Below are 16,038 nucleotides of genomic sequence, written 5' to 3'. Positions count from 1 at the left end.
ATCCCTAGCAGGTATAAGTATTAAGAAAATGAAAAAGTGTACTAGCGTATAAACCAAAAGTGTATAGGATAACATATAATAGTAAAGTTAATTAAGACTCATGATATTTGGTATTTTTGCTTTAACTAATATGCCAGCTAAGTATCACAGTACAAGAACACATAAGTCACCTTCTTTGTCTTTGAAGAGCTGTGAGTGTCAAGGGGGGGGGGAGGGAGAGAGAGAGAGAGAGAGAGAGAGAGAGAGAGAGATGTAAATAGATAATGCACTGCGATAAACCTTATATTAGGATATGAGCAGAGTACTGTGGGCACATGAAAGGGAGCAACTAACTTTCTGGGTTAGGCAGGGCAGGAAGCACTATTTGAGCTGGGATTTAAAAGAAGAGCAGAAACAATGTGCTAAGCAAAATAAAGAGAAATAAGCACCTGAGACAGACAAAAGTCATGAAGTGTCACACCACATTCAGGAGAAAGTGAGGTGTTCAGTATGACTGGACTACAGGGTAGACTGGAAGACAAATGGGGCCCAACCATAAAGCAGCCTGAACAAGCTAGGGACATGTTCCCTAGATTTGAGACTTGATCTTCCAGTGACCTTGAAGATAGCCTGCCTCTAGTGTTCCCACAATAGAATGGCATAACTCTATTGTGGTCTTTATCATACTCTATTGCAATGTTTATCTTTCTGCACCATCCACTTTGCTGTGATCTCTTTAAAGATAGGAAATCTTGTCCTGTTCATTTTCCAGGGCACTAAGCATACCAACTTACATGGCACATATTCTTTTTTTTCTTTTTTTCTTTTTTTTTTTTTTTTTAAATCCCCCAAGACGGAATTTCGCTCTTGTTGCCCAGGCTGGAGTGCTATGGCGTGATCTCAGCTCACGGCAATCTCCGCCCCCCCAGGTTCAAGAGATTCTCCTGCCTCAGACATGGCACATATTCTATAAACATTTAATTTTTTAAAAAATAGTAAATGTTTAATATTAATAAATTATAGGATGAGTAATATAAGAAATTTTAAGTAAAGGGATAATTGATAGAGACATTTTTTAAAAGTCTTCTTGAAATTACATATTCGTTCTCCCCGACCTCCTTGTGAAATATGAAGAGCTAAAAGATTACTACAGTATGGCTTTTGCCTCAAAAGACGATGCTCCAAAGGAATGTTGTTAAACTTTTTTTTTTTTCTCAAAAGGAGCAGGAAAATCATCCCTCCACTTGGCATCTTCATAAGCTACCTGTTAAGGTAGAACCTCTTGTGCTGGCAGGGATATACAGTCATGAGCCACATAACAATGTTTGGTCAGCAACAGACTGCATATATGACAGTGGTTCCCTGAGATTACAAGGGAGCTGAAAAATTCCTGTCAGCTACTGACACTATAGCTATCACAGCATCACAGTGCAACACATTATTCATGTGTTTGAGATAATGCTGGTATAAAAAAAAAAAAACCTACTGCACTGCCAGTGTATAAAACTATAGCACATTCAATTATGTATAGTACGTAATACTTGATAATGATAAATGACTATGTAATTGGTTTACGTATTTACTATACTACATATCTTACTATTATATCAGAGTATACTCCTACTTATTAAAAAAAAAATTAACTGTAAAACAGCCTCAGGCAAGTCCTTCAGGAGGTATTCCAGAAGAAGGTGCAGTTTTCCTAGATGACCGCTCCATGTTATTGCCCCTGAAGACTTTCCAGTGGGACAAGATGTAGGAGGAGAAGACAGTGATATGCATGATTTTCACCCTGTATAGGCCCATGCTAATGTGTGTGTTTGTGTCTTTGTCTTAGTTTTTAACAGAAGTTTTAAAGGTTAAAAAAAAATTAAAAATTTTAAAACAGAAAAAAATCTTAAAGGATATAAAAAAATACTTTTGTACTGCTGTAGAATGTGTGTGTTTTAAGCTAAATATTATTATAAGAGAGTCAAAAAGTTTCAAAAAATTAAAAGGTTATAAAGTAAAAAAGTTATAGTAAGCTAATTTATTATTGAAGAAAAAATTATTTAAACAGCATAGCCTAAGAGTACAGTTTTATAAAGCCTACAGTAGTGTACAATAACATTCTAGGCCTTCACATTCACTCACCACCCACTAACCAACTCACCCAAGAGCAACTTCCAGTTCTGTAATCTCTATTCATGGCAAGTGCCTTATACAGGTATACCATTTTTTTCTCTTTTATAGTTTTCTTACTGTACCTTTTCTATGTTTAGAAATGCAGATACTTACCATTGTGTTACAACTGCCTATAGTATTCAGTACAGTAATGTTGCTCAGATTTGTAGAGTAGGAGCTATAGGCTATACCATATATCCTAGGTGTATAGTAGGCTATACCATCTAGGTTTGTGTAAGTACACTCTATGACATTTGCTCAGTGATGAATGAAACTGTCTAATGACACATTTCTCAGAATGTATCTCCACCATTAAGTGATATATGAGTGGCAGTGCAACCTACTTGGGGACTCTATCCACACTGAATGTTTGAGTTCAATACAACAATAATTAATGAAATGCCTAATATGTGATATGAAAGCCTTGTATGCCATGCCAAAGAGAAAGGAATTTATCCTACACATGATGGAAAACCACTGATGTATTTTAAGTAGAAAAGTGAGGTGGTCAGAAGTGCATTTTAAATAACCGTATGTATGATAAATTTAAGTAGGAGTTTAGCTCAGAGGAAAGAAAATCAGTTTGGGATTATTAAAAAATGAAATATGATAAAAACCTAAAACAAGAGCAGCAATGGTAGGAATGAAGAAGAAAAGAATAAATTTAAGGAACATTTAAGAGGACAAGTCAGTGGCACCAAAGAACTGACTTGACATAATGGAAAACAGAGGCAGTTTCCAGCATGGCAGACAAAGGGTGCCAGGGTTCTATTACCTGAGATACAAAAAACTGTAGTCTTCAAGAGGAAGTGATAATGATTTGTTCAGATATGTTAAACTGAGAGCCCAGGGAATGTCCAAGTGCAATAGTTAAGTACATAAGTATGTGTTTGAGGGAGAAGGTAAAACATTAGAACACATGTCACATTTTAAGCTCTTGAACACTGGCTCAAGGATAGTATGAAGACTGGTCTGTGGTTGAAATTCTGAGGAAATACAAATATGTTTAAATACAGGAGTAAAGAGAAGCCAGTGAAGGAATAAAAAAATAAATAAATAAGATCAGAATACAAACTAAGAAAAGTAAGCATCAAGCAGGAGGGCACCATCCATGGCAGAGACACATGCCAAACTGCAACGAGCAAGTGGAAGATAAAGACGTAACCCTTAGAGGACGGAAATTGGTCTTTGAAGAACTGGTTGAGAAAATAAAGAATAGAGAGGGCTAGGGTGTGAATATATTCAAAAGAGAATACATTACTTGAGTTACGTATTTTAAGATGACATAGATTTATACAGGCTTATAATCAGTAGGTCAGGGAAGTTTAAAAACATAGGAAAAACAAAGAAAAGAGAAGGGCTAATTGATGGATCAAGACAGAGGGGGATACTAGAGATGAGTTCCAGGGCCCAGATTGAGAGGTTTACCCAGAGAAGGAGGAATGTTTCATTCTCTGAGGAGAGAGGAAAGATATAAGGGTGGGTGGAATATAGAAAAGAGGCTGAAGTAGGTAACATTTATCACCCTACATTTCCTTTGTAAAAGAGAAGGCAAGGCTTGTAGAATTAGGGACTTGAGAATGGCAGGATTAGTCACCTAGGAGCTACCCAAGAAAAGAGAGCAGGATTATTAAGTAGGCTGAGAGGAGAACTCAGCAGAGGCTGCAGAGGCAAGATTATGCTGTTTTGCTAGCTGTGCTGAGCAGTCCACAGGATAGACAGTTCAACTGACCCAGGGTCAGAGGGTAAGAGCGCAAGGATACTAAAGTATGTTGGCAATACAGAGGTTTGAAGTGACAGATCATCACATCCAGTCAGGAAAGAAGTAAAGAAAGAAGAGAGCTAACAAAATAGAAAATGGGGCAAAAACCCAAAACAAAACAAAACAAAACAAAAAAACAGGTGGCCTCAGTAAGGCTAAAGAATAGGCTTAGCATGAGTGAGGGATAGACACAGCTGGAACATAGGCAGTTGTGGCCAATCTTCCAATTCCTGAAAGGAGAACTCTTTAATGTGAAGTTTTCATCCACATCTCTGATTCTTTCTCCTAAACCACAAACTCTGAGGCAAGGGAAAAGGCTAGATACTAGATATCCTGCATTTATGACCACCAGATTAATATCTGAAGACTACATCTGAGCTATGTGACACCTAATAATATGCATTAATATTGTAAACACTTGAGGAACAACCATGTGATCTCATTTGCATACACTCCTCCAAGTTCGTAACTCAGCAAAAACACAAATGATTTTATTATGCTCACTCAAGACAGCAACATACAAAAGTAAGTAGGGTACATTTAAGAACAAAAGGTAGGCCGGGTGTGGTGGCTCACACCTGTAATCCCAGCACTTTGGGAGGCTGTTGTGGGAGGACTGCTTAATTAAGCCCAGGAGTTCAAGACCAGCCTGGGCAACACAGTGAGACTCTGTCTCCATAAAAAATAGAAAATTAGCTGGGCATAGTGGCACACACCTGTAGTCCCAGCTACTTGGGAGGTTGAGGTGGGAGTATCATTTAAGCCCAGGTGGTTGAGGCTGCAGTGAGCTATGATATGCCACTGCACTCCAAGCCTGGGCGACAGAGCAAGACTCTGTCTCAAAAAATAAAATAAAATTAAAATTAAAATTAAATTAAATTAAAAATAAAAATAAAATAAAATAAAAGGTAGCTTTTGTTTGGGAAGAGCAATGCTATAACAAGTTTGCTGAATACTTTAAATTAGTAAACATGTCTTAGTTAATTAAAGCCATTTATCTTCATCCTTTGGGAGTAGGGGGGTGGTGTCAGCAATCAGGAAGAAAAATGGTTGTAGTTCAAGAAAACATTATTAAATTCTCTCATTAAAAAATTATAGGCCAGGAGTGGTGGCTCACGCCTGTAATCCTAACACTTTGGGAAGCCGAGGTAGAGAATCGCTTGAGCTCAAGAGTTAAAAACCGCCTGGGCAACATAGCAGGACCTCATCTGTATTTAAAATAAAAATAAAAAATAATTGTAAATGTAGGTTTAGGGATGTAAAAAATAAATAAACTTCAACTTACCTAGATCTGGCCATTAATATTCTTAGCCTCTGCTGCAGCATCAGGAGTTTAATCATACTTTAAAATACCATGTTTTCTTTGTTTGCTGACTTAACCTAAAAACAGAAGAAAAACATTGAGAATTTCTCATTTCTAAAGAATAATATTCCTTATGAGCTTTCTGGCAGCACAGTTAGTTCAGTTAATCTATTTAAACAAACTCAAAAGTCTAAAAGATTGAATAAAAAGTATTTAACATATAACATCAATTTTAAAAAGTAATATAATATGCACATGTTACCATTCTTTTTCAGAAGAAAAAGTAAAAATGTGATAGTCTAAGTTCTATGATGTTTCTGGCTTCTCTACTACAGCTATAATACTTGCACAACTCACTTCTCTATACTTATCTCCATAGTTGTAAAATGAGGGGTTAGATTAAACCACCTCTAAGGTTCCATCCCAGCTCTAAAACCCATTTTAGCCAGTAGCAGACTAATTCTCCGTCCCCAGTGACATTTCCTAAACCTCACTCACCATAATTCCTCTTGAAGAGCTGACTGTCTTCAAAATCCACCCTCCATATCTTCCTATTCCACAAGACCCCTCCAAAACCAGTTCAGAAAAATCAGTAAATCAGAAAATCAACAGTATGAACAAGCATACCACAGAATCACAGAACAGTGACATTACAGTGATAAATTACAGTCCAGAGTTACAAGAGATTTCAATATATTTTTGAAAAATTTCTGGTCAATTTATTTACCCTTCACAGCACAAAAAAACTCAAACTCACTTAAACAGGGACACTAATATTTACTGAATACCTACTCTGTATCAGGCATTTTATTAGGAGTTATGGAAATAGTCTCATTTTAATCTACATATTAACTAGAGAACAAATATGATTGATAGCCAAAATGAACATTTCCAAAACCATGTACCCACAGTCAACAATTTCAACTCTGAACTTCAAATGCAACAATTTCAACTCTGAACTTCAATTTTATATATAAAATCAGCATGCCAGGTGTTGGCTTACACTCCTTGTGAGATGCTGCTACATCTCACTTTAAGGTGGGCAGCAATCCTGTCCCTCTTCTTTATTATCCCTTTCTTTTCTCCAGGAGCTCAAATATACGCCATGCTTTATCTCCGGCTTGGAAAACTGCCCAGGGCTGAACTAATTCTACCATAAACCACTTCTTTTAGGTGAATATATACTCTCTTTGCCAAACTCTTTTAAAATGTATTCTAGGGGATTTTGGCCAATTAAGTTAGAAACATCTCTATTCCTCTCATTCTTCATTCCACTTATAAGCATTCTCCAACTCTTATCCTGCAATGAATTTAATGACTGCACATAAAATTAAGAGAAATGATAGTGATCTACCTATTAACTATCAATGAAAATTCATAAGCTTTGAAATGAAGTTAAACATATTAAAGAATCAGTGTACCAACTCATTAAGCTCTTAAAAACATTAAAAAGTCTCTACATGAATTTCCAGAAATTATTTTAATCTCTTGAGAATCAATATTTATTCAATTTTATTGTTTAATTATTTTGATTAATGCTGCCAATGTATTGCAGAGTTTTTGCTTGGTTTTACTGTTTTTCAGTGCAAATATCCAGCATATCAGTTGTATCGGGGAGTAAAGATTTTTTGTGCCTCATTTAGAAGGATACTTTTTACAAGAAAACACATTCTGAGTTCTAAGCAACTGACATACCAAAGTACTCCTGGAATGAACATAACCCAATGGACCGTGGGTGTCCACTGGATGCCTCAGACACTCTCTATGACTTCTTAACCCCCTTTGGTTTCTCCCCACTGTTGGAAGACTAAGAACTAAAAGATAATTAGGAGACAGTAAGGGAAGAGGTGGTTATAGGCACTATATGGAACTATAATCTTATTGTTGTAACACCAGTATTTTTCTATAAAATAGGTATATATAACTGCATCGACTATGATACTTAGTAAAAAAGAAAACAATTTTACCAAGACGCTAAAAATTACACTAAATGCTGTCTACCACCACCCTATTTTTCTATAGCAAACTAATTTACCTTACTGTATGCCACACATAGAGTCATTTGGATTATCTCATTTAATCCAAACAACCAATAAGGTACATACTACCATTATTTCTGTGTTCCAAATAAGGAAACCAAGGCTTAAAAGGGTTAGGTAGCTTTCCCAAGGTCAAGAACTTATCAGAAGGGCTAGACTTAAATTTTGATCTGACACCAAAGCCCAATCACTTATGAATTAATACACGCAAAAATCTTAAAACAGTGTTTAACATATAGTAAGCACCAGTAAATGTTAGCTGTGAAAATAACAATACTTTGTTATTTTACAATGCTGCATGCCTTTGACCATCAGTCAACCTTTCTGTGCCTACATTCCCTCATTTGTAAGATTAGGACACCCACTTCACAGAGCTACTATGAAGACCAAAAAAACTCTGGATATAAAGACATTTTGAAAATTAATAGCATTTTAAAAGATAAGGCATTATTATATCACCATTACAAGTAAAATTCTGTCTCTTATTTCACAAAGACGTTTGCACTGTAAGCACAGAAAATCTAGAACTTGAGCACATCCTTATAACAAGTATTACATTAATAAATTTAGTAAAGCTGTCCTAAATTATTCCAAATATGATTCTTGCAGAATGACATGGAAACAGAACACTGAATTCTATTCACAAGTATGATTATAAATTTGGTGCTTAGGAAGGTATATATGCTCTTTCGGTTCACTAGCAATGAGGGGGAATTTGGCTTATACTACAGTAATTTTGTTCAAATACAACCAGGAAAGAATGTCTATAGTTGGAAGCATAGCAACATAACTAATTTTGGGGCACAGCAAACTGCCATGTTTTATTACATTAAAACAATCAAGAGGATGGCATTCAAAAACCGTGTTGTGTCCATGGTCTGGCTGTTATTTTTTTTTTTTTTTAACCATTGGGTAGGTCTTTTAATATACACATTAATTTCCTGTGAATTCTTAACACTGACAAAGATTTCTGAATTATTTATATTATTCTGAAAAAGAAGAGTTTAAAAAAAAAAGCTAAGGAGGGGAGATTCTCAGTACAGTCTGCTAGTTGCCTTAAATCAGAGCCATTATGTCAAAAGCAAGGACATCTGCAACAGTTCCCTTGTTAGGTGAAAATTTAAAGTAGACACCTATACACAAAACTACAAAGGTACGTGACTATTTTTAAGCATCCATCCATGAATATGGTTGTATTTGCACATTCCTAAACAGATCTTTCTTCCTTTAGTTTTTTTTAATCTGAGGTCAATGTTGATGAACTGCTTCATAATTCATAACCCTCCACTCATCCCCTTTTTAACTCTTGAAAAAAATCAATTACATTACTTACAAATCACTTCAATATCTGGTACCTTAATTTCTGGCAATTATAGCTAATCAAAATTCCCTGAACTGCAGTTTAAACCAGATTCCTCTCATTTCTCTATAAAAGATAAGTAAAACAAGTATGATCAAGAAAGATTAAGCATATGCTTACGTATATTTAAACTGTCATCAATTCACTTTTCTGTGGATAAATCTAAATATTAAAAAGTGGCATTTCTTTTAAGATGGGTCTATGTTGCCCAGGCTGGTCTCAAACTTCTGGGCCCAAGCAATCCTCCCACTTCAGCCTCCCAAAGTGCTGGGATTACAGGTGTGAGCCACTTCGCCCAGCCTAAAGTGGCATTTCTTTATTTCAGACATAGTTGCTTGAATTAAGCTAACAAAAGGTTACTTAGTAGATAAAAATGATTTTTAAGCAACTATCAATATTAAAGAGAAAATTAAACAATGAATTAATTCATTTCCCTATCCATACACTGAGGCATTCTACCAAGTATTTTCTGAGCACCTATTCTGTGTGTCAGGCACTGAGTTAATTAAATGCTAGAAATAAAGATAAAGGACACATTCCCTGACTCCAAGGAGCTTACTGTCTAGTGAGAGAGACAGACAAGAAAATGAGTATGTGGCAGAATTGCAGACCCATGTGCTGGTGCTATCAAAACATTCAATACAGAACAGAAGGAAAGACAGAAATAAGCATCAAAAAAGGCTCCCTGGGAAAGCTGGTCCCTATACTGAGTCCTGAAAGGTGGATGGGAGTTAGGTAGGGCAGGGGCAATCCAGATTAAGAAGAAAGCATGCAAAACCCCCCAAACCTAAAAGAACACAGCCTCCTCCAGGAGCACCAGGTAGTTCCTTAGAGCTGGAATGTAGGGTGTGCACGGGAAAATATTAGGAGATAGGTAGGAAAGAAGGCACATGGCCATTTCACCAAGGGTCAGTTCGTACTACTGAGGGTAATTCACATTTCCCCTTAAAATCTTACATAAACCACTAATGTCCTACCAGAATACTTTCCCATGGAGGCAGAAAATTGAGATTACATACAAGAAGAATTTAACTTAACATTGGTAAGAATACAATTAATAGTGTTTTACTGTCTGTGATGTCCAAAGTCTAACCTTCAAGGCACAACATCCATTTATAAACATTCCCCCGACAGCAACTGGACTTGCAGTGTCACTGTACAATGACCTGAACGTCAGATTCCCTCTTCCCTTCTAGACCCAGAAAACTCACAAACTTTAACCCCATATCTCACAGTGAATCTGACAAAGTCCCTTTTAATCATGTATTTTGTTTTTTAGGAACAGAAATCCAACAATATATATATAGAGAGAGATTCATTTGTTTGTGTGTAAAACAACACACACACACACATATATATATAAAACAATTTTGTGTGGGTATTTGGCAAATACTAAGAAAATATTACTAAAATAGTTTGCTAAAAAAACTTGCTTTTTAAAAAAAGAAAAAGCTAAAATGGAAGATGATACAAAATACTATCTCTACCATTAGTAGTGTTGGTCATAACTCTATCCTGGAGTCATCGTTAATCTTGGTACGTATCTATAGCAGGAAACACTGGTGATGAAATTTAGACAATTAAATCGGAGCACCCATAATGTCTGCCCTAAGATATGTGCAAATCCAGCAGATGAGTCACTCTGTCTTAGCTAATTCAATAAGGTCATCAGTACCAAGGGCAACAATCCTAGCGTGCGCACGCACACACACACACACAAAATCAACCTTCAGAACTCTCAAAGAAACTCTTAGTTTAGTATAAAAACATATACAAGGAAATCAAATACCATCCTCTAGCAACACCAAAAGGATGAACATTCTATATGAGCAATCACACAGCTCTCTCCACTAAACATTCACAGATCGCACCACAGAAAGCAAAGGTGTGTGCTTTTAAGGTAGCAGTAAGAAAGTATAGGTACTCTCTAGAAAACGATTATTATTAACTCTGAAAATCTGAATGAATAGATTTGATCTCATAGAGTCAGTGCATTCAGTTTTCTGTAAACACTGTAGATCAAAATTCCATGTTTTTATGCTTTAGCTCAGTGATAATTTCTACGTATTAATCTTACAACTGTGTCAAATTAATAAAGGGTCACTTAACCTTCATAATAAACCTCTAGTTTAGAAATTTACTAATAAACACTAATCCCTTAGCAGGGACAGAACTCTAGCATAATAAATACTTAACTTATGAAAAACACATATCATACAAAATCTTTAACCCAATACCCATTTACTAAAAAATACTGTGAAATTCAAAGGAATTGTTATTTCCCAAATAAATGCCAAGTTGTTCTTAATGTAATCACTGAGTAACTTAAAATCAATTCAGTTTTTTCTATTACACTCATGTTTATAGGCAATGAAGTTTTTACTAAACTGAGCAACTGTAGGAGGTAAAACCACAGTATGAATTTTACAATATTTTCCTTAATATGGTATACCTAATAGTTCTTAAAAAGCATTTGGCTTTATGGCTTTATTTTTTAAAACAACAAAATTTAAATCCAAGTCACTCTAATTTCAAGCTTCACGTTAAATACACAAACTAATATTATTCAAACCATAAACATCAATAAAACACTAAAAGACATGTAAGAAAATCCCTAGGCATCTTCACTTTTTATATATGATACCTTTAACCTAGAACTAAATAAACATTAATGATGGATAACAGAAAAGTAAATAAAAGCTGGTCACGATGGCTCACGCCTGTAATCCCAGCACTTTGGCCAAGGCAGGCAGATCACTTGAGGTCAGAAGTTCAAGACCAGTCTGGCCAACACAATGAAACCCCGTCTCTATACAAAAATTAGCCGGGTGCGATGGTACATGCCTGTAGTCCCAGCTACTTGGGGGCTGAGACATGTGAATCGCTTGACCCTGGGAGGCGGAGGCGGAGGCTGCAGTAAGCTGAGATCACGCCATTGCACTCCAGGCTTGGTAACAGAGACTTAAAAAAAAAAAAAAGAAAGAAAGAAAAGTAAATTAAAAGATATTTTTCAAAACTGAATATAGAAATGTATAAGCACAATTTACTATAAATCTGTATTTCCAAACTCAGGTGGATATGATGTTACTAGACTAATATTAAAAGCCTAAATATGGGCCAGGTGTGCTGGCTTATGCCTGTAATCCCAGTACTTTGGGAGACTGAGGCAGGAGGATTGCTTGAGGTCAGGACTTTGAGACCAGCCTGTGCAACATAGCAGGACATCATCTCTAATTTTTTTTTTAAGTCTAATATTGACTATGTGTACATGAAATGTGTATACCATGTGTACACCGCCCCCCCAGCACACACACACACTGATCAAAAGAAGCTATGCCAAATGCCAAGCAACTATAACCCCCAAAACAAATTGTTTCACAAATAGCTCATTTAAATGTTTCTGCATTTAAATCAACCTAAAATATTGTTAAATATATTCTCAAAGAAAACTAAATTTGCCTATTTATTCTCTACTTCTAGAGCAGTGCATTCAAAATAACTGTTACAATCTAACACAACTGATTCAAGTATCCCACTAATAAAAATGTTTGTTCTGTATAGTCATCCCTTGGTGTATCTGGGTATTGGTTCCAGGGCCTCTATATGGACCAAAACACGTGCACACTCAAGTGCCACAGTCATCCCTGTGGAATCTGTGTGTATGAAAAGTCAGCCCTCTGTATATGGAAATTTTGCATCCCGCAAATACTTTCTGGTTGACAAAATCCATTTATAAGTGGATCCATACGGTTCAAACCCTGTGTTGTTAAAGGGTCAATTGTATATATGTTTTGTAACATTCCCCCTCATGAAATGCCAACAACAAAAAGTTTACCAGAAAAGTTTGCATCCGAGCACATCTATCCCTGTGATTAACTTTTATAGAGCTCTTAAAATAAGTATTGTTCAAAAGCTATTTAATGACAAAGACAAAATGTTCATGACACAAAATTAAGTATAAGAAAAAGGGGCTGGGCACAGTGGCTCATACCTGTAATCCAGCACTTTGGGAGGCCGAGGCGGGCAGATCACCTAAGGTTAGGAGTTTGAGACCAGCCTGGCCAACATGACGAAACCCCATCTCTACTAAAAATACAAAAATTAGCCAGGCATGGTGGCACGTGCCTGTAATCCCAGCTACTTGGGAGGCTGAGTCAGGAGAATTGTTTGAGCCTGGGAGGCAGAAGTTGCAGTGAGCTGAGATCGTGCCACTGCACTCCAGCCCGGATGACAGTGAGACTCCGTCTCAAAAATGAAAAACGAAAAAAGGTAAAAAAAACTATTATTAAATAAAATAAAGCTGGGCCAAGCACGTGGTTCACACCTACAATCCCAGCACTTTAGGAGGCCAAGTAGGGAGGACTGCTTGAGCCCAGGAATTCAATATCAGCCTGGGCAACTTAGTGAGATCCTGTCTCTACAAAAAAAAAAAAAAAAAAAAAAAAAATTAGCTGGGCGTGGGGGCGAACGCCTGTAATCCCAGCTACTGGGGAGGCTGAGGTGAGAGGATCGCTTGAGCCCAGGAGGCCAACAGTGCAGTGAGCTGTGATCATGCCACTGCACTCTAGCCTGGGCAACAGTGTAAGACACTGTCTCAAAACAACAACAAACCACTAAATGCAATATGTATCCCTAGGGTGGATCCTGGAACCGAAAAAGAACATTAGAAAAACAGAAGAAATGTAAATAGTCTGTAGTTTAGTTAATAGTATTGTACTAGTATTAATTTCTTAGTTTTGACAAATATGTCACGGTTATGTAAGATGTTAACATTAGGGGAAGCTAGGTGAATGGTATATGGGAATCTCTGTACTATCTTTGCAACTTAACATTCTAAAATTATTCTACAAAATTTTATTTTAAAAGTTGCTCTTCACACCCAGTAGCAAACTTGAGAGGATTTGCATTTTTAAAAAATAATGTTTTACACCTATTTTTCTCTCCCCTACCTCCACATAAAATACATAAACCCACAAAAAGAGACTAGATGAACACACCCTAAAATGTTAACACTGATTCATTTGGTGGTAGAATGAAAAGGACTTTTTCTTTTTATGTTTTCTAGTGTTTGAATTGCTTTTATAATCAATGAATTATTAACTAAAGAAAATACAAATCAATACTTACTGAAGGGTTCTTTAGAAACAAAAGCTGTAAATGTCTAAGCAGAGCCCAAAAGCAGACTACATACAAAACACGTTTGGGCAGACTGTGAAGAACACAGTGGCCAAGGGAAACTGCCAGGAGCATTTAAGTAGGGAAACTCTAATTAGTAAATGCTGGAAACATGCCAACAAGCAGAACTTAACATCTACTCTCAGGTTAAAGTGCCTGAGGCCAACAAGCTATGCTCAAAATTCCCATCTTAGGGGAATGAATGTCTTGAAAAGCCCCCAATACTATGAATTCATGGAGATACACAGCCTGGGTTTACTTCCAACATAAATAATGCAGCTGGACACCTGGTATGCAACTGCCCACTGAGAACTCCTAGAGACAGTCTTCAGTACCACAATATGTTCCCAAAGTTTTTCTTCCCTACTTCTTTCCTCTCCCACACCTTCCTACCACCTACACCCATTCCTTAGCCCTAATGCCTAAAAACGGCACCCTGGTGCCATCTAGCAACATGGGTAGAATTATCTAGGTCTAGAGACCACTGGAATTACAGAATCAAATCCTATTTCAGATGTGTAACAGACGTCTCCCACAAGTTTTTTTTTTTTTTCCTGATACTTTCAAGGAAAAATATGTTCTAGTAACTCCATTAAGCCATAAAAAGGGAAAATTTAATCAACAATATTCTCCAATCAAAATTTAAAGGTACAATCATATTGTCCCTTAAAGAAAGTGCTAGTGGAATCAGATTACATTTTGATAAGAAATTTCTTCTAAGCTGCAATCAGCGTAACTGACATATGTTAGGTTGCAAGCTCCTCCTAAAATAGCTCCAAGTGGGCCAGGCGCAGTGGCTCATGCTTGTAATCCCAGCACTTTGGGAGGCTGAGGCAGGCGGATCATGAGGTGAGCAGTTCGAGACCATCCTGGCTAACACAGTGAAACCCTGTCTCTACTAAAAATACAAAAAATTAGCCAGGCGTGGAGGCGGGCGCCTGTAATCCCAACTACTCCGGAGGCTGAGGTAGGAGAATCTCGTGTACCTGGGAGGTGGAGGTTGCAGTGAGCTGAGATCGTGCCACTGCACTCCAGCCTGGGCAACAGAGTGAGACTGAGGCTCCGTCTAAAAAAAAAAAAAAAAATTGCTCTAAGTGGCCTGTTCTGAGTTTTGTGTTATTTTTTTAAACATAATTTTTAATTGTTTGTTTATGGGTCACTCATTCTCAGCAGAAAGTACAGTAAGTCCTAGAACCACCACTTAATAAACATTTATATGCATTCCTTTTTAGTTTACTTTTTTTTTTTTTTGAGATGGAGTCTCGCTCTGTCACCCAGGCTGGAGTGCAATGGTGCGATCTTGGCTCACTGCAACCTCTGCCCCCCGGGTTCAAGCAATTCTCCTGCCTCAGCCTCTCAAATAGCTGGAATTACAGGCGTGCGCCACCACGCCCGGCTAAGTTTTGTATTTTTAGTAGAGACAGGGTTTCACCATGTTGTCCAGGCTGGTCTTGAACTCCTGACCTCAGATCTGCCCACCTCAGCCTCCCATAGTTTACTCTTTTGAATCCCTGTGGACTCTGTAATAAGATACCTAGGATTAACTTAATGACCTACAAAATAAGACACCACACTCAGAGGCAAAGGGATCTTGTAAGTTTAAGTACCTGGCCTTTACTTCATGAGTTCTGTAACAGTGATTTTAAGCATCAGAAGCCTTTGTTTCTTACTTTCCAGTTCTTGGTTGTGTTTAAGAAAGTAGAGGCTACCTACCAAAAAAGTGATCCTCAGGTATGGTGGCCACTGTACTGTTATTGTTGTTATTTTGAATATTAATAGACATATATTCTGTTTTTCATCAAAGCTGAGACAGGATTGATTTTTTTTTTTTTTTTTTTTTTTTTTTTTGAGACGGAGTTTTGCTCTTGTTGCCCAGGCTGGAATGCAATGGCATGATCTCGGCTCACTGCAACCTCTGCCTCCCAGGTTCAAGCAATTCTCCTGCCTCAGCCTCCCGAGTAGCTGGGATTACAGGCATGCACCACCACGCCCGGATAATTTTGTATTTTTAGTAGAGACGGGGTTTCTCCATGTTGAGGCTGGTCCCGAACTCCTGACATCAGATGATCTGCCCGCCTCAGCCTCCTAAAGTGCTGGGATTACAGGCGTGAGCCACCGCGCCCGGCCAGAGATGATTGATTTAAGACTGATATTTTATATACCACTGAGAAAGAAAAAAAGTCAATTTAACTATAATATGCCACTAATTGTAAGACACACCCAAATTTTAGTGAATAAAATTGGGAAATGTTTCTTA

The 16,038-nt window shown here is 37.2% G+C and overlaps 1 protein-coding gene across 7 annotated transcripts in view; it reads right to left on the bottom strand.

Moving 5' to 3' along the window:
• The window catches only part of FRS2 (fibroblast growth factor receptor substrate 2), a 112,348-nt gene that overhangs the window by 11,798 nt on the left and 84,512 nt on the right, over nt 1–16,038 (bottom strand). For 6 of the 7 annotated variants that reach the window (XM_054443240.2, XM_063646498.1, XM_054443232.2 and 3 more), the window contains one exon: nt 5,190–5,284. The gene's annotated coding sequence lies outside the window, so the exon portion shown is untranslated. Of the gene's footprint in view, nt 1–5,189; nt 5,285–14,767; nt 14,848–16,038 lie in introns of all 7 variants that reach the window. The other variant, XM_063646496.1, reaches the window with a different exon arrangement.

This window comes from Pongo pygmaeus, chromosome 10 (assembly GCF_028885625.2).
Source record: "Pongo pygmaeus isolate AG05252 chromosome 10, NHGRI_mPonPyg2-v2.0_pri, whole genome shotgun sequence".
NCBI lineage: Eukaryota > Metazoa > Chordata > Mammalia > Primates > Hominidae > Pongo > Pongo pygmaeus.
Note: the sequence above shows the minus strand (reverse complement) of the source record. Positions and strands in the feature narration are given on the sequence as shown.